Source organism: Lissotriton helveticus, chromosome 5_1 (genome assembly GCF_964261635.1).
Source record: "Lissotriton helveticus chromosome 5_1, aLisHel1.1, whole genome shotgun sequence".
Classification (NCBI taxonomy): Eukaryota; Metazoa; Chordata; class Amphibia; order Caudata; family Salamandridae; genus Lissotriton; species Lissotriton helveticus.
The window spans coordinates 307,973,674-307,992,089 of NC_136065.1; the positions used below are offsets into that span (position 1 = coordinate 307,973,674).

At 43.2% G+C, this 18,416-nt stretch overlaps 1 protein-coding gene across 13 annotated transcripts in view; it reads left to right on the forward strand.

Moving 5' to 3' along the window:
* The window catches only part of RERE (arginine-glutamic acid dipeptide repeats), a 1,170,479-nt gene that overhangs the window by 115,738 nt on the left and 1,036,325 nt on the right, over positions 1 to 18,416 (forward strand). Inside the window, exon 2 of one of the 13 annotated variants that reach the window (XM_078642322.1) lies at positions 15,944 to 16,027. The exons of the other annotated variants lie outside the window; for them this stretch is intronic. The gene's annotated coding sequence lies outside the window, so the exon portion shown is untranslated. The remainder of the gene's footprint in view (positions 1 to 15,943; positions 16,028 to 18,416) is intronic. 13 annotated transcript variants of the gene reach the window in all.

An 18,416-nucleotide genomic window follows, 5' to 3' on the forward strand; every position in this document is an offset into this window, starting at 1 on the left:
GAGGCGAGTAGAATGTATTGATTTAAGCCATGCAGAGGATAATGTTACCAGGGAAAGCAGCTCGGAAGCAGTACATAATTCTAAAGGCCTCGAGGTGGGAGCACTTGGCAGTCATAAATATTTTGGCTTTTGGAACGGAATCTCGGGTGGAAACCCTAGAGGGCAGTATTTATCAGCCTGTGATACAGTACCGCAGCTCTTGGCATCTCAAAGCATAAACTACATTCGGATCTGGTCCCAGTGCGGGAGAAAAGCCCTTTTCCAGTTCGTTTCTTATCAAATCAAAGCTGTCTAGTAGAAACGTCCAGTAAATTAGTATCGGGAGAGGCGGCATAACATGGTTATTCGCTCTGCATAGGAGCTCTTTAGATGATGCAGTCTATTAAAAAAATAGAGGTTTGCCAATGGCCTGTTAGTCCAAATTCAAAGCTACAGCTAACTGCTGACTTACCTTAATCAGTGACACGGTGAAGCATGAACGCATGCGGTAATGACGGAGATGCAGTTCTTGACCCGAGTTACAGTTCACGTTTCTTACTGGGGGTTGTTTTGCAACTTTACAGATTGGAATAATAATAATCCACTTTGCTGGACAATATAACGTGAATTCACCACGAACCTATTGCAACTCATTGTAAAAAGCTAAAACCCCAAAACAAGACACAAGTATTGTTGCAAAAGGTGGTTGTCTCTTGCCTTTGGCCAACCGGTTTTTAAAGCATGGACTTTTGAGCCAAGAGTATCTTAAGTTCATATTATCCCTCACATTTTATACTGTGGTCACTGCCCTGTTTTTTTCCAGCAGGCTGCACAACCATGGACATTTAAAAAGATCACTCACCGTGTGTTTCGATTTGCAAGCCATTCTGTAGCTGGAAATTGATGATTGTATTGTGATGTGTGTATGAGTTTGGTTGGTATGTTTTGACTGTATGTGAGGTTGGTACAAACGTTATTCTGGTATGGGGATATTTTTGCGTTGTTTGTTTTGTAAATATGTATTGTATTATTCATCTTAGATATATAAACTGATTAAAGAAATCCTAATGCATTTCGGAAATTTTGTATAGACAGATTGCAAAAGAAAAAAATGATTTTCACTATTTATGAAATGTTATTGTAAAAACAAATGAAAAAAGAGATAAAAGAAACCAAATAATACATTTTTACTAAGAGGAAAGAAAAGTATACAAACTTTTTGTAAGACTAATTCTTGCATCTTGCATTATTGAGGGATAGCCCAATAGAGCTAGCTCTGGCCAAAGTGAATTAGTGAGTGGTCGAGTGGGAGGCCATATATTTGTAGTTTTTCTTTCCCCTTTTCTCCGAGACCACGACATTTTGATCAAGGGGCACCTTTATTCTTGCATATGACTGGCATTCATGTGTACACCTCTTATTTTCGTAGAGGTTTGGTAACTATATGAAGTCAGAAGTTTACAGGTAGGCAGGCTGATAAAATGGGCACATGTAAATAATGACAGAAACGAGTGCTACCATATCTGCTTAAAAGTTACAATTCCATTCCTCCACCTATTCGCACGAGTCCCCTTTTCCTGTTTTCAGACTTTAATTTAAGCAAACAGATTTTCCAAATTTATTTTTTAAAATTATTATTTCTTCTCTAACTATTGAATTTTCCTTAGCCGCCACTTCCAAACTCCATTAGTATCCATTGATGACATATCACTATTGCTATATTTTTTTCCCCTTGTTCTATGCTGTATTAGTAAATGCAACTGATTTTATTTTATCTCGGAGGACATCCTTTTCCTGCTCGCCTATTTAAAAAAAAAAAAAAACATGAAGTCAGAAAAGTTGTATGACTCAGTACTGAGAGCGATTTTGAGGACCCTTTGACATATTGACCTTCCGAAGGACAAGATTTTGATTGAGCAGAAATAGTGTAAGATGTCACAACTCTAATCTGTTTATTATGAAAAGTTTCAACAAAGATGGTAGCCTTGACTGAATACTTATTTATTGTAAAAGCCTATTCTAACGGCTAGGCACTTATTTCACTGTGTTCAAGGCTGTGGAAACCAGTTTTAGTAGATGTAGTAGACAATGGTAGTGGAGATGGTTACCCTCTGTGACAAATCTTTGGGAGCCATGTATAAGAAATCGCCACTTTTTGCGTAATACCAGCATTTTATGCAGAATTTTTATTGCTGGATTTTAGACTGTACTTGACCCGTAATATGGTCTCTAATTGTGTGATCCTAGCATTTTTTAGGTCTCGCTGGCGTCGCAGCGCGAAGCGCTGTCGCCATCGAGACTTATTGTCGCCGCATAGCTCGCGAAGTGGGACAGGAGAGGTGCATGAGCTCAATAAACCCATTGTAGTCAATGACTGTGACCGCGCGCTTTAGGAGATACGCGCTGTGAACGCGTGCGCTTTAGGAGACACGCGCTGTGAACGCGCGCATCTCTTATTGCGCTCTCCCACACTTTTACTTTCACAGCGCGTTTCTCCTAAGGCGCGCGGTCACAGCCATTGTTTTTAGTTCGGGAGTGGGACGCAGACCGCTCTGACGGGGGGCCCCAGGTGAAGGTATGTGAGGCAGCTGTCGTGTGGCACGCAGGGTGGGGTCGGCAGCCGGAGAGCAGCTCACACCGTCCCGGGACCCCGAGCGTGCACCCACCACCCGTCAACCTCGTGCGCACCCACTGGCCGTCCACCTCTTGTTGTTTTAAGTTGTCTTCAATGTCTGAGAATCATAGTTTTGCCGCGCATAGCCTGTTTTCATGTTTTTCTAATTTGGTAGCCATAGTGTAATGTGATGTTTCAAGGCGTTATTTTCCCGTCAATTGACATGAGGCTTTGCTTGCAAGAGGAATTTCATCTCAGGTGCACCTGCATAGTGCCGGCAGCCAGGCGACCGCCCCCTCCACCGCTGCTGCAGATCACTAGGACGCAGCACACTCTGTCGCTATTTTCCAATACTTACATGCATCTTTAGGTGAGCTGAATTGGTTCTTTGACCCATTCTGAAAGCATGCCTGCCGTATCTGCCCAGCGGCAGTACCTTCATCGGCTGGGATAAGAGACCTCTGGCAGGCCAACCCTTGCGTTGCATTGCACATCACCATACAACATCAGTCTGCTCAGTTCACCCATCTGTGGCACTCTGCTCCTCTCCGCTCATTGCAGAGCTGGCCGCGTCACCCAGGGCTGACCCCACACATCCTACGCATTTTCAATTGCTGATGGCACCAACTACAGACATGGATATTTATCAAACGTTCTTGCTTCTGAAAGGTTTGGAGATTTAAACGAAGGTCATTCAATGCTGCTATCCCCTATAAACGGATCATTTTCAGATGTTAGTCCCCTGGTCTTTCAGGGCTTCAGTAAGGTGTGGCCATCTTGCAGCTGGCACTGTAGTGCCCGGTCCTACAAACCTTTCAGCATGCATATTGCTTTTGACATATGACTGGCGTGCCTCAGATCTCTCTGCCTACTAGAAATGTGCCTCAAATTTACTGACTTCTGAGAGAGGCCCCTGACAAGTGCCTTACTTTTGCGCAGCATTAATTGCCTTTCAAAGTTGACAGAAGACTTTCTCTAGTCTGCAATACCTCTACCAGACCTTCCAATATTTGTCTGACATGTGATTCACTTTGTCTAAGCCCTAAGGCCAGGAAGAGGTGTACACGACTCTACATCTGCCTATGTCCTACCAGCTGCTCACAGGTGTGGTTAACTTATGACAGTCTTCCTCAGCATACAGTTCTGTCAAAGTGGCACCGACCATGCGACCGAGCCATGCTTCACATGTAACTGACAAGGGCCCACCCTGTTAGCCTTTGAGGTAACAGCCTGTCAGGACTTCTGCCACACGTCTGAGGCCAGGCTTCCGTCTTGTAGCCTTCTCTATTTGCCTCTGAACACTCTTTAGACTCACAAGTACAGTTGAAAAGGGGGCCGAAGAATTTCTGACCTAAACAGCACATCTTGTGATAGTCTCTTATCAAAGTCCAGTGCGGTGTATTCCTGAACATGTTTTTCCAGCACAACTGCATAAAAGACAGAGAAGAGGAACCTTCTTAAGTACACGCATGTCATTGCTACATAATGAAATGGCAATGTAGGTGATAAATGACACAGCTACAACAATTGAGTGCATTGGCTCCATGGATTACTTGAGGTCTGTGAGACCGCTAAAGCCATCTCTGCCAGGGCTCCAACACAGCAGAGAAAACGGTAGGTTTCGTTTTAGCTCTCCGTAGATAACATTGTGGGACCAGGTGCAAAATGTCTTTTTAAGATAAGCTTGCATTTTTGTCCTATCGCTTAAAGTTGGTAGGTTGGGGAAGTAGTGTCTGGAACGTCCTTAAACAAGCATTTGCAATGTAATAGGTCTCACTTTTGCGAGAGTTTAAGCTATTAGCATTTTTATTTATGTTTTAAAAACCAAAACATAAATAAAAGGCATTGCCATTTACACAATGCTAATAGCTCAAACTCTCGTAAATTCGGGACCTATTGCATTGCAAATGCTTGTTTTAACATAACCACATGTATCTTTATCATCAAATTAAAGGGCCTTCGTTTCTGCTGTACAAAAAACAATTTTGTTTGATTTATTCAACTAAGCTTTTGCTCCTTGTATAATAAATAACAAACTAGACCACATATAGGGTACAAATATCCCTTAACCTGCATCTTGGTTACCTAATAGCATTGTCATCAGGGCAGTATCAGGAATGTTACTTAGTTCATGTTTAATAACACACTTATATTTAATGTATTTACTAAAACATGATTTGGTAATGCACTGTCATGTACAAACAGCATATTTTCCATTGAAATGGCCAAAAACTTTCTACTTATCTTCAGTTTTACTGATAAAACTATATGGCCTATAACACAATATTCTGTGGAAATTGGGATTCAGCAAAACATGTTCATTTGCACATCACAAAGTAACATTTTCGAATATAATTTCAAACTATTAAAAACTTTTTGTCAGACAATTGCAAAAAAGTGCTTTCATAACTACTAAAATTTATTTTGAAGTATTTGAACAGGTCATTACAAGCTAATTAAATATTGCGAGTTAAGAAAAAAACCTGAACTCCTACAGCCTTTCATATCACACTCTTTGTACAGCACTATTGTCCTACAGTTCACTTTACAAAATTCTCTAACATTGCTGCCTAGTTTATCCTGGATGTTGTTCACATTTCTTTCTCTGACTGCAAATTCTAAGACATTAGCTGACATTTGACCTCTGTCTCTGTAATAAGAGCCAATGTGACTAGTTAAAAACCAGATTGAAAGGCATGCTTATTGCTCATTCACTTTTTGAGAGAACAGAATACCTGTTCTGTATCACCTTGCAAGAACTGGCTAGTAAGCTCTAAAAATAACTTGGCCTGATAAAATCTTACTTGCCATAGCGAGTGGGCTTCTCGAGGCCTGTAGTGCATGTGCTCTGACCCTCTAAAATAGCTAGAACTTGGCTGATCCCTGATTGGCATAGTTATCTTGTGTAATGCTACAGTTTATGGTGTAGAAACTACATCCATGCCATAGAAAGTGAAATATCTGTGGAAAGCAGTATTTATTGTGCCACCCACTAGTATGACCAAGGAAAACCTTTTCTGGCCTACCATTGTAGCTTGACTGCTGCAGTTTAAACCCGCAGCCTGACCTGTCAAAATAACCTTTTTGTCAATGTAAAGCCTTCCTTTTAACCATCAGTCACCCCTATGTATGTATGTATGTATAAATTGTTTTGTAACGCGCTCTGTTACTTGGGAGTATCCTGGCGCGATAGAAAAAAGCGGGGGAGAGCAGCAAGGATCGACTTGTGTCACACTTCTGAACAGATGGGTTTTAAGATTTTTCTTAAACTGGGCTACGTCTTGACTGGAGCGCAGAAGCAAGGGGAGGGCGTTCCAGGCACGGGCCACTACAACAGCAATAGATTGGCCACCCAGCCTGGCTCGCCTAAACCGAGGAAGGGTCATTTTAAACAGCGAGGATGACCTAAGGGCTCTTGTAGGGACATAGAGAGTGAATCTCTTCTCCAGATAGGCCGGACCTTGGTCATGAGTGGCTCTAAATGCAAGCACTAATGATTTGAAAAGGATGCGTTGCAGTACTGGTAGCCAGTGAAGACCAGACATATGAGACCGAACGCTCTTCCATCTCGGAACATTACAAAGGAGACGGACAGCGGCATTCTGAATGACTAACAACCGCTTAACCAGGTAAGCAGGAATGCCGCTAAACAGGGCGTTCGCATAGTCTAGCCTCGCTAAAATAAGTGCTCGGGCAACAGTCTCCCTAGCCTCTCTAGAAAGCAGTGGAAATGTTTTTCTGAGCATTCTTAAAGTAGCGAAGCATGTCCCAGATACTTTCTTTATGTGGTCCTCAAATCTTAGATCCTCCCCAAACCAGATGCCGAGATTTTTGGCCGGGCCGCCCATCACCTTGGGACAGGGAATATTCGGGGGCCACAGTGAGTTCTTGAAACTGGGAGGGAAGGAGCCATAAAAGAGGACCTCCGATTTATCCTCATTGCGTTTTAGCTGGGCCAAGGTTAGCCAGCGAAAAACTGAGGACAGGCAAAGCTGAACCGTTGCCGTGTCTAAGTGATCATCTGGCCAGGTGAAGAGTAGCTGCGTATCATCAGCATACCCTATGATTTTAGCCCCGTACTGTTCTGCTAAATAAACCAGGGGTGTGATGTATATGTTGAACAGTAGGGGGCTAAGGGTTGATCCCTGTGGAACCCCAGTAAGAAGTTGTTTGGGCTCAGAGGAGAAAGGTGGTATCCAGACCTGTTGTGTCCTGCCAGAAAGAAATGAGGACAGCCAGGCTAGGACATTGCCACCAATGCCAATTGTGGATAACCTGGCAGTGAGGAGTGCGTGAGGGACAGTGTCGAAGGCGGCAGAGAGATCCAATAAAATCAGGACCGCTCTGCCGCCCCCGTCCAAACACTCCCGGATAGACTCCGTCATCTCTACCAGCGCCGTCTCCGTGCTATAGGCCGCCCTAAAGCCTGACTGGGCTGGGTGCAGAGCATTCGAAGTCTCGACAAACCTTTCCAATTGGCGAAAAAACACTTTCTCACATATTTTCGCCAGTGCGGGCAAAAGGGAGATGGGGCGATAGTTGCCTGGGACAGTAGCATCGAGGCCAGGTTTTTTCAGAAGCGGCAGGAGCTTTGCCTGCTTCCATTTACCAGGAACCTCTGCCAAAAAAAGAGAACGGTTCACTATCTGGGTGACATCCCTACAGACAATACTGGCCACATCTGCAAGTACACGGGCAGGGCGAGGGTCTGAGGGAGAACCAGATTTGAGGGACTGGAGAAGGAGCAAAATATCACACTCTGCGGCCGGTAAAAAGTTAGTGAGCTGCTGAATTCCACCATGGCATGGCCCGATAGAGGGGCCATCCCCTAAACTTTCAGCCGGTAACGCAGAGAGCAAATCCTGCTGAATCTTTGCTATTTTGTCTATAAAAAAGTTAGACAAATCTTCGCACCATTCCGCCGAAGACGGGAGAATGGCGACTTCCGCCACTGGGGATACAAAACTTTTGACAATTGAGAAAATTTCTTTGCTGTTGTTTTCCGCTTTGGCGATTCTCCCTGCATAATAAGTTCCTTTAGCAGTTTTGATGGCGGCATAGTCGTTTTTTTGGGCTACACGCAGGGCAGCCTTTGCGTCAAAACTATATCCCCGCCTCCAAACTCGCTCTAACTTTTTACAGCCCAGTTTTAACTCCCTCAGGCGAGAACCAGGGTTGAGAGGGGCTATGCCGCACCCTAAACACAGTGGCGTGTTTAGTGGATGCATTCGCCGCCTGCAGCACCCTTTCATTAAAGACATCCACCGCCTTTTCTAGCTCGGGGGTGGGTTTCATACAATTTTTTAATAGCTCCTGGGCGAACATATCCAGGTTGATCCTCTGGGGGTGGCCAGCAGGCGGTACCTGGGCAGGTCTGCCTACATTATCCACCTCCCATGAGAATCTAACGAGATCATGATCCGACCAGGTGAACTTTTCAACGCCTAATACCTTGATAGGAAAATTAGAGCACACTAAGTCCAAGAGATGGCCTCCGGCATGAGTCGGAGAAGTCACCCATTGCTTAAGCTGTGACAAATCAAAAACTTCCCCCAGTCGGCGCGTTTCCACAGATTCAGTGTCATCTACGTGAATATTAAAATCACCGACCAGAAGGAATTTTGGAAAACTCAGGGCCCTTGGCACTATATATTCCTCCAAAGTTTCTATAAAGTGACTAACATAGCCTGGAGGTCTATAGATCAAGGACCCTCCTAAAGAAAAGTGGGGACTGATAGTGAGAGAAAAATGGAGAACTTCACCCCCAGCCCCTACCGCTAATTGCTCAGTGGAAAAACGCCATTCTTCCTTAAAGATCACCGCTATAGAGACCTTGTAGCCCACAAGGTAGGGTGCATGGTATTTAAAAGTGGGGCATGTAGACATTTAATGTTTCTATGTCCTTACAGTAACACCCCCAAAAGCTTGTTTCACTGTGGAGGGCTCCGGCTGTCCTATTAGGAAACTAGAGTGCAGATGAATATATTCATTTTGCTATCTCAGTTTTGGGGCATGCTAGAGAAATGGATCAACCCCTATGCTTATTATGTATCAAAAACCCAATTCAACGGTGACATTAGATTTTGAATAAATATTTAGGAAAAGTAACTTTTAGAAAGTTACATTTTCCCTGCCTAAATGCTCAGGAAAGCTAATTTGTGTTTGCTGCCAAGAGCTGCCCCTACCTGTGATTGACCTTAATGGGGTAGGAAGGCTTCTCTCTGAACAGGACAATGGCTTAGGTGTGGTGACCGGATAGTCTGGGTGTAGGGCACATGATTCCTGTCTACCCAGGAAGAGTGTCTGAGAAGGTTCCAGGAACTTTATTATCTGGAAAGTGGTGGGTTGCTCTCAACTCACTGCAGGCAGTCAACGCCCCTGAACACAACCTACGACTTGCACAATGGAAGTTGGTCTCAGGGTCTGGTTTATTCTATGACCAGACCATTATCATTTTTTAATGTTTTTTTGGGGGGTACTGCAGCGCTACAGGGGAGCCTCACCTGCTGAAGTAGTGGTTGCTGTTGCCAGCAACCCACATTTTTTTTAATGACTTTGGAACCGTACCCAGACTGCTCTTGTGTTTTCCCTTACATTTTTTTTCCAGTATCAAGTCCTTGAGTCTTGTAATGGTGCCCCCAAGTGCTGCGGTCAGCCAGTCAGTACCAAAATGACCAACAGGCAAAAAGGCTCCTTAGACCATTGAGAATTTTTTTTGTGCTACTTAGTGAGTCCAACTGTTAAGATAGACCTCACGTTTTCTGAGGATTATCTCCTTTATTCTCAACCCAAGCCCCTCTTCAAACAATTTCTTGAAATGACTGAACAGATTTACACCAAATCACAACAAGCATGCTTTCTGAGTAAAGTTCTAACTTTTTGCCAAATTATGTAAATCTGTTCATCCATATTTTTTTTTTTATCAAAGTACAAAGTTTTGTTTAGGAATAAATGTGGAAAATCACACTTTAGTGACTCTCCCCCCTGTTCTTGGCTTGATTAATTGGTGCAAATCATTTCCTAAAGGTGCCAAGGTGGACGAGTCTTCTTTTTAAAATTTGGAAAGTTTAGTGCAGATTTGTTAAACTGCACCAAATTTAATAGACATAAATGCTCTTCCTTTTGAAAATTGAAATTCTCACCTAATCATAACTACACAGTGGCAACCGCCTTCTCAATACGGTTCAATCCAAGATTCCAAAATGCAATTCCAGGACTACAAAATAAATTATTTTTATTTTCCATGCAGGCTACAAAAGTGATGCATTCCAACCCTACTGGGCCTTGACCATATAACAATACTCTGGTTCAAAGAGGAAGCAAGTAAAAAAAACAAAAAACCCACACATGACAGACTACCATTGTGTCTGCAGTAACACCCAAAAAAGTATAATATTACATAGGGTTGTTACAAAACTAATTTCACACATTGTGTTCAATTACTCGCTGTTGGGTGTGTCATATGTAGTTGTAGAAAAGTGCATTTCACTCTTGCAAAACTTCAACATTGCGGTCAGTGGGGAAAAACACTAGTGACAGTCTGTCACTTGCAGGTCGAGTTCAGTGGAAACCACTGGGTGTAGAAGTAAGGTGGGTTCCAGGACCAGGCTCAGCCGCTCAGTTGATTTTTACCTGGCTCTTTGGGCCCGGCTGCAGAGTTGTCCTTTCTGTGCCTGGTACTGAAGCAGAAGCCGCAGGTTTGAACAACCGGGTCCTAGAGGCATCTGGTTGAAGATGCTGTGGGGTTCCTTCGAGGCACATGTCGAACAAAGGTAGTGGTAACTGGCTTGACCATGGTAGCCGACTTAACCACCAACATGCCTTGCCAGCAGAAAGCTCAGTCTTTGGTTACGTCGACGTCTGGGGGAGAAAGCTGTAGCTGCTTGAAACTTGCCAGAGGTCAGGACTACATTTCCTAAAATGACTACACCATTTACTTTTGGGTGATTCCTTCGGCTGGCCTGATAGCCAGTGATTCTTTGGTTCCGGGAGCGGTTCTTGCCTGCAGGCTGCAAGGGACTAGTACCTCTAGTCCAAAGGAGTTCTGGAGTTATCTTTGGCTTGCAGAGGGGTTACTCTTTCTTTTGAACCGGTCTCTGGTCCAGGACGAGTGGAAGTTGTGTTATTGCAGGGTGGTTGCAACAGGTGCAGTCTTTAGCGCATTTTTTGTGCAGGTGCTGAAGTTGCGGACTTGGGTCTCTTCTTTGTTCTGTGGTTGCAAGTCGATCAGATCTGAGGTTCTGGTGCAAGGCGAACCAATTAAATCCCAGTTTTAGGGGCATTAGGGGTGTTGGTGCTAGTAGCCAATGGGCTACTAGCCTCAGCAGCTTATCCACCCCTAAGAGGGCATCCAGGTTCGCAACCTCTAATATAGGCACCTGGGGGCATGTCACATTAAATCCGACTTTGGTAAAAAGTCTGGTTTGATGAGACAAGTCTTTTGATAACAAGCATGACACTTTTCAGTGGAACCATAATGGACCTGGCAAACTGGGGGGTGCCCAGGTGCCAGCCTATATTATCCCATGACCCCCTGAACACTTTATAGTACCCCCTAACGGAAGGGGGCTAATATAAGGTCATTTCTGTGCACTTATGTCCACACCTTTAATAGAATGCACCCTACCTCCTTGGCTTAGGTGGCCTACCTTAGGGGTGACTGGAATATATTAAAAATAGTGCTGTGGCTTTGCCACTCAAGGGAAGTACGAAGTTGAGTTTGAGTAGTTTGCACTGCTCATACAGTCTGCAATATCAGACGTGCTGTCATCTGTTTACTTGGGTCGCTCAGGAGGCACAATTAGTGCTTCAGGCCCTGGCGACCCCTTCAACTCCCATGCCCTGTATACCACTTACCAGGGAAAAGTAGAAGGGTGGGGGGGGGGGGGTGTTAAAATCCTCAATTAAGGGTTACCAATTCACATGCGTCATATTTTAGAGAGAGCGCACTGGCACCGGGGCCTGGTTAGCAGCCTCCAGTTCACTTTCAGAGTCATAACCATCAGCGTTGGAGAAAATGTGGAGGGGTGACCATTTTACAAGGGCACTTTCCTTCTGTAGTTTAGATATTTTGAAAAAAACCAATGTATTCTAGTATCCTTACAAACATAGTGATTATTTCACAAAATTATCATGCTACATTTGATATGTAAAGCGGTAGTCATCAACTTGTTTCATAGATCTGAAAGACAGACTACAGTGTGTAGTTCTCTATGCATGTAATGGTGCATTTGTATTCAGTTGGTCAAGAGGACACACTTGAAGTTAATCCTCATTGTTTGTGCAATAAACATAATAATTTCAGGGTTCGTCAAAATAATGGCCAACTCATGATAGCAATAATAGATGAAAATGTGTATCTACATAATTTGATGTCAAGGCATTGTGGCATAAAGTTCCCCAGCGTCTGTCAGTTATTAGATTGGATATATTGGCATACTGTTTTTCTCTAGAGCATTTTAAAACCTGGTTCTGATTAGCAATTCTGCAGAACCAACCCACCATTGTCTACACATTGATTGCAATCACTGCTTTTAATTTTTTTTATTTGCATATACAAAAAGTTTCTATTGATAAAGACCATAGTGGTCAATATATGGTAGCAGAAATAGATTGTTGGAACAGTGCACCATAAAGTCACATAATTAAATTGAAGTAATCGATCAAGTGACACAAACCTACAAAATACAAACAAGAGCTAAGTTAGGTTCAGTGAACAGAAACCTGAAAAAGCCAAAACATTTGACACTATAGTTCACTTTGCTCATCATGTTTTACTGTTTGTAGGCACTTTTCCTAACATGCCATTTGTAATATGATGTACTGATTGTAACTGGCGCTGTGATCCTTGTTGGAAAGCATAGATTACACAATGTAAATAAGCATTTTGCATTGCCAATGGGTCTGGCTTTAAAGGAATGTAATGTGGTAATGTGAAGCGTCACAAGTAAATAATGAGTATCTTTGTATTTGTGTGGAAGCAAACAGCTGTATAATAACATTGGTGTTGATTAAAAGGCCAGGTGACAGTTGCACTGATAAGCCAGACCTAAAAATGTATGTAAGTTAATGATTGACTTCCTCCCATCCGTGGCACTGCCAGAGAAAACAACATTATCTTTCCGGAGATCCTCATCAATAGTCATAAGCACTGAATAGTCCTGCCCATGTGCGGGGATCCCAGAGCACTCTTAAAAATGTTTTATCTATATGTACTAAATTTGTGCACAATACTTATATATATCTGCAGCTTAAAGAAAGACTAAACTATTGCTAGATTAAATTGAATTGGCATTAATAAAAATTTACTATAGAAAATCTTTCACAAACCTTTTTGTAAAGGGAATTTGCGACATTGTTAGCCTATATGCTGCCATTTAAAAATAGTAAAGAAAAACGGAAACTGGGCCTTTAAGAACCTCGTGGTGCGCACTGAATCCCATCAAGGCTCACAGATGACAGTTATGTCAGGTCATTTTTACGGAAATTAGAAATCATGGATGAAGTAATTGTTGAGAGCTGCTTTGACGACTTTGATAAAGATTCCCTGGAAGAGAACTAGGATTACAGGTAAGCAACTTTTTATTCTCTTCCCGGGGATCCTCATCAATGGCCATAAGCACTGAATAGAATAACAAGCCTATCCCACAGATGCAGACCTGAAATAAAAGCAGCACCATCAATTGACCCAAAAAGGTTCCTTAAAGAAGCCTCTCCTACTTGAGGATCTGCATTAGTCTGAATCTAGACTATCATGTCAAGTGAAGGTAAGTACAGATCTCCATTTAGCAGCGTTGCATATTTCAGCAATGGGGACAAACCAGTCTAAGAAGAGCTACATTTGCAGCCTTCCCCCTTGTAGAATTAGCTTTAGGTCTACTAGGTAAGGATTTTTTAGCTAGGTTGTATGCGATAAGTATGCAGGAAACTACCCACCGATAATCTGTTTTGATGAAGCCAAACCCGATTGCCCAGACATGTGCTCAGTAGTCACCCAGAATGTGGCTATTTCCTTAAGAGGGCTGTGAGGTTTACACATATCTGATGAGAAAGCTAAGCTGCCCCAGCCCATAGGTGCTCTTATTAGGTGAGGTTTCATTATGTAGGGCTCACTGATAAATGCACCCAATACCATGACTTAAGGCCAGAACCAGCACAAGCTGCAACAATGCTTATGCATAATAAAATCAGTCACATTTCATTCTGTTATTCAAATGGGACTCCATACTTGCAAATGGTTCTTATAAATATGCATCAAAGAGCTTCTTCCTTAGCCCTGGAAGACGATCTGTCACTGTTTCACTCAAAACAAATGTGAATATGAAACAGTCCAGGGACACTGCAGATTTATTTAAATGAAATTCAGTGCTGATAGGAGGTACTATGTTTTTGTGTGCAATTTTCACTTTTTTTAAATAAAAATACATAGATGTGCCGTTTTCTCTTTTTCATTATTTTATAGTTGTCTTGAAACTATTTATCTGTAAGCTCATATACTTGGGGTTGCTGAAGAAATCTAGAGAGCATATGGGTTTTTTATGAGCAACGAGAATGTTCAGAAAACCAAATGCCAGCTACAGCTGTGGCATAGTAACAACTACAGATCTCCACACAACACAGTTATCAATGTTATCACAAAATAGCGTAATAGTTGAAACATTCTGCTACAACCTACTAACTGAACATCTGCGTTAACCTATACTTTTCTTTGCAGCGCTTAGAACTGCATTCCTTTAGGGCCTAAAGATGACCCAGTGACCAGCAAATGCCGATAATCCTAGATCCCTCTGCAGCCATTCTATGATTTCTGTGTTAGGTGTGCTTACATGATGGGGGTTAAAGGCAGTTTTGTGAGAATATTGGATCTGGCACATGGACAGTTGCCGAAGGGTTGGCGGGAGGAGGTAGAAGGTGGAGTTAGAAGGGCGTAGATGAGACTGCCCACTTTCCAAAAGGTTGTGTGTATGGGAGATGTACTGGTAGGAAATGGATGCTTTTGCTGGGGGAGGAGCCCTTTAATGGACCTCTGTCCTCTGTGTAAGCTGTGTACACCTGTGAGATGAGGTCTTCACGTAGGCCTGCTCGCATGCAATTCTTGTCAGTACGCCATGACTTGCAGTTCTAGTTCTTGGTCAGCTGCGGGGGCTTTGAGGTGTGGAAGACTGTTATTGGTAGGATGATCTCCTTCCTCTAGGGGTGCCTGTGTGTTTTGCGGTGCTCAAGTGGCACTTAAGTCAGAATCAAAGCATACATCTTCACCCTAACTTGTGGGAAATGTATTGTCATTGGTGCAGAATCTCAGCACTTTAGTTTACGGGAGATAAGAATGAGTCCAGCTCAACCCAATTCGAAAAGAGCTTTGTTTCACATTATACTTGTTTAGCAACTCAAAGGGATCCATCCATCCATTTGATGGGCACTTCATTGGGAAAATTGGGATGAATATAGGCATGAAGGAATGGGGATTTCAAATCATCAAGGGCTGATACCTGAAAATCTCCTTGAAATGACATATGTTTGTCAACTTAGTGAAGGCCATATGCTGGTCCCTTTAGTAGCACCATACTCTAGGTATGTATCCCTCTAGCAGAATTTTTTTGTATACAGTACGTCATTCCTGCCATATTTGATGACTGCTGTAAGGATCGGTCCAGTAATTCTATTCTTCCCAGGTTTGAAGGTCTATAGACCTATTCCAGGGCATGAGTCAAAAAATGCCCCCCAATACTGTAAAGACTGTCTTTTTCTTGTGTAGAAAGTTAGAGAAAGTAATGTTGCTTCACCCTGCCTGCTACAACAAGTGACTGCTGTTAGCACTAGTATTTTTTAGGGTTCGTTGTACACACATTAAATGTTGTACTGGAAAAAATGTTGAACGGCAAAAAATATATGGTAGGTAAGGCTCTATCATAGAGTGCCAGACAGACTCACTCACAGTAGTTACCACTGTTGCAGGCCTTGGTCTGTCCTGATTTTGCAGCACTCCTGCTGTTTGACCTGCAACATTGCAAGATGTCCTCTGGATCCTCCAGCCAGCAAGGACTTGAGCCAGTCCATGAAGCTATATGCGCTCACCCCCCCCCGTAGATTCTGGTACTCACCATGAAACGTGGACTGTCCATTTTGGACTCCCAGCAATACATTGGACATCCCATGGAGGCCTGTACTTTACAGAATTCCTTCCGCAGTTCTTCTGGTTCCATACTGACCAGTGCCTCTTTCTGCAGGGCTTCTGCTGCTGGTCACACACTGCTTAGCTCCTTGTTTCTAAGGTTTCTGCTTGCCTCTGCTGCTCAGCTACATTACGAAAGGGATTATTGAGCTTATACTCTGTCGATCTCTTTGCTTCAGGGTTTCTCTGGCGCGCTATTGATGCTACCTTGGACTACCAGGCTTCCTTTTCATCAGTGAGGAATCTCCTTCATGCGTTTCCAGGTATGCCTTTCAAAATTCTTCTGCTGCCACTCTACTCTCCTACCTTGGGAGGCATGCAATGGCTGTCATACCTCCTCACCTGGCTGTGGTGATGAATTCTAAGAGACGGTCCATACATTGCTTCCATTTGCTCCTGTGGGTGGGGGCTCTTGGTGCTGATTTATCTTACCTCCACATTACCACCAGGCGGCCTGGCTTTGACACTAAAGAAAATAGTGTCCACAATGGCCTCAGTGAGACCCCTTGCCGTCACATTCACTGCCATGTGCTCCCGCCCTAGTACATCTGCTGTTGACCATCTTTATTATTATTATTTATTGAGCGCACTTTCGCCATAACATCTTGCCACTAGGAATCATAGAGGAAAAAAACGAGCAGAAGCACTTAACAGAACATATAGGATTTCAATGACTATTTGGAGGAGCTTTTCATATGTCTGAAGTGGGGGACTTCAAGAAGTAGTTAGGAGCTGGACTGTAGGGTTCTCACTGGTCTGTAGAGAGGCACTTTTAGAGAGGCAGTAGCTGGTCCTGTATTATAAAAGGGTCTATAACCCCACAAATGACATTTAACTGGCCGGTATTTGAAACTCGCTCAGAGAGACACTTAGTCAAATTTTTAGAGGCCACTTACTAGTCTGACTCCCATAGTCTGAAATTGCCACAGTTAGGGATGTCTGGCTATGTGAGCCCTAGATATAAAGCATTGTAATATTCTCTGTGGGACAGTATACAGGCGTGACCCACTGTTCAGGCTGGTCGAAAGGCAGATTTAAAATAAAATGCATATTTAGCTGCATGATGCCTGTCAACTAGACCTTTTGGATTTATGGTCAGAAAAATAAATGTCAATGAAAAATGACACCAGATTTTACCTTTGGTTGCTGGGACTGGGAGAAGGTCCAGCTGAGTTGGCAGCACCTTGTGTCCAACTTCCTCCATAAACTTTTACAGGATTTCTGTTTTATCTCCTTTCAGTTACAATCTGTTCAGGACATCTACTTCTACACCTAGTAAACATTCCTGAACCTGACCAGTAGAGTTGAAAGTGACCCGGTCATATTTTAGCAGCAGCTGGGTGTCAGGCACTTATAATGAGGTGTTAAATTCAAATGACTGGATGAGGCCTCGTAGTGACAGAATGTGAATCAAAGAACACTGGCAACAAGGCAGACTCCTGTAGAACTTCATAGAGTACAATCACTTCAGTTGAACGGAAACTAGGGAAGTAAACTGATTGTGGCTGGGTTGATAACAAGGAGGAAAGCCATGACCTGGCTCAGCTTTTCATCCCAGCAGCACTGAGACGATCTCAAATAATGAAATAATTGCTTCGGCCCAATGTAGTCAAGAGATCCAACATACAAAGACTTTTTCCATCTGTGTCTCATCTTGCAGTAGCGGAAGACATCCAGAATGGAGGCCATCTTTGCTATTGTGCTGAAACCTACCTGGAACCGTGCATACCCTTAATTAAGGGTTCTTATGTCTCTGGATTCCTAGCCACTGTGAGATTTTTAATCACAATTGTAACCCCTGCGGTTGATTGTGAAATTGGGTGGTGGGCCTTCAGATCAGAAGGATCAAAGCCAGGTTTCTTGAGCGAGGTTGTAATTAGCAATTTTTTAAAGGTATATGGAGCTAGTTTTTTTATGATCTGTTAAAGAGGTCGGCCATTGACTTGGAGAAGATCATTTAGAGCAGGCTCTGGACATATATCTGAGGACCTTGAATTTGGCATGAGGACGGTCACTGTTCCCCTTGTTGCACTTCTGTGGTATTGTACGGAGTCTGAGCTATGCATTGCCCTTCCTACCACTGACTGTTACTCCAGATGCTCGCTGTTTAGCAGCACACTTTATTTTATTTTGTTTTTATTTTTAAAGTTTTGTATAGCGCTAGCTAGACCTGCAGGTATCGGAGCGCTTCACATACATATTGTGCAAAACCGAAGGGCCTTACATTACCTAGAAGGCTGACAGTAAGTAAGTAAACCACGGATAAAGAATACAGCATGAACAATAAGTGTGTGTTTATGTATATATATATCTGAAAGAGACACGTTAGTGATAGATTCCTTACCTTAGAATATCCCCAGGCGTCAGACTGGATCCGGAAACTTTTCGCGTAGCAGTACCCTTGCGCGTCGGTAGGCGTCGTCTGCGGCTCCGCGTCTGTCGTCGGCGTCGTGATGACGTCGTCGGAGTACTTAGACGCCGCCTACGCGTGCTGATATCAGTTCTTCTTTTTTCCGCGCCAGCAGCGCAGATCCGGAAAAAGTGGTACCGTAGTCACTTTTTGACTAAACTTTTTTGATCTTTTGATCATCCTTTTTCGAAGTCTTCGACTCCGAACGGTGTCGGTAGGGATGCCAGGTTTCAAGCCCTGTG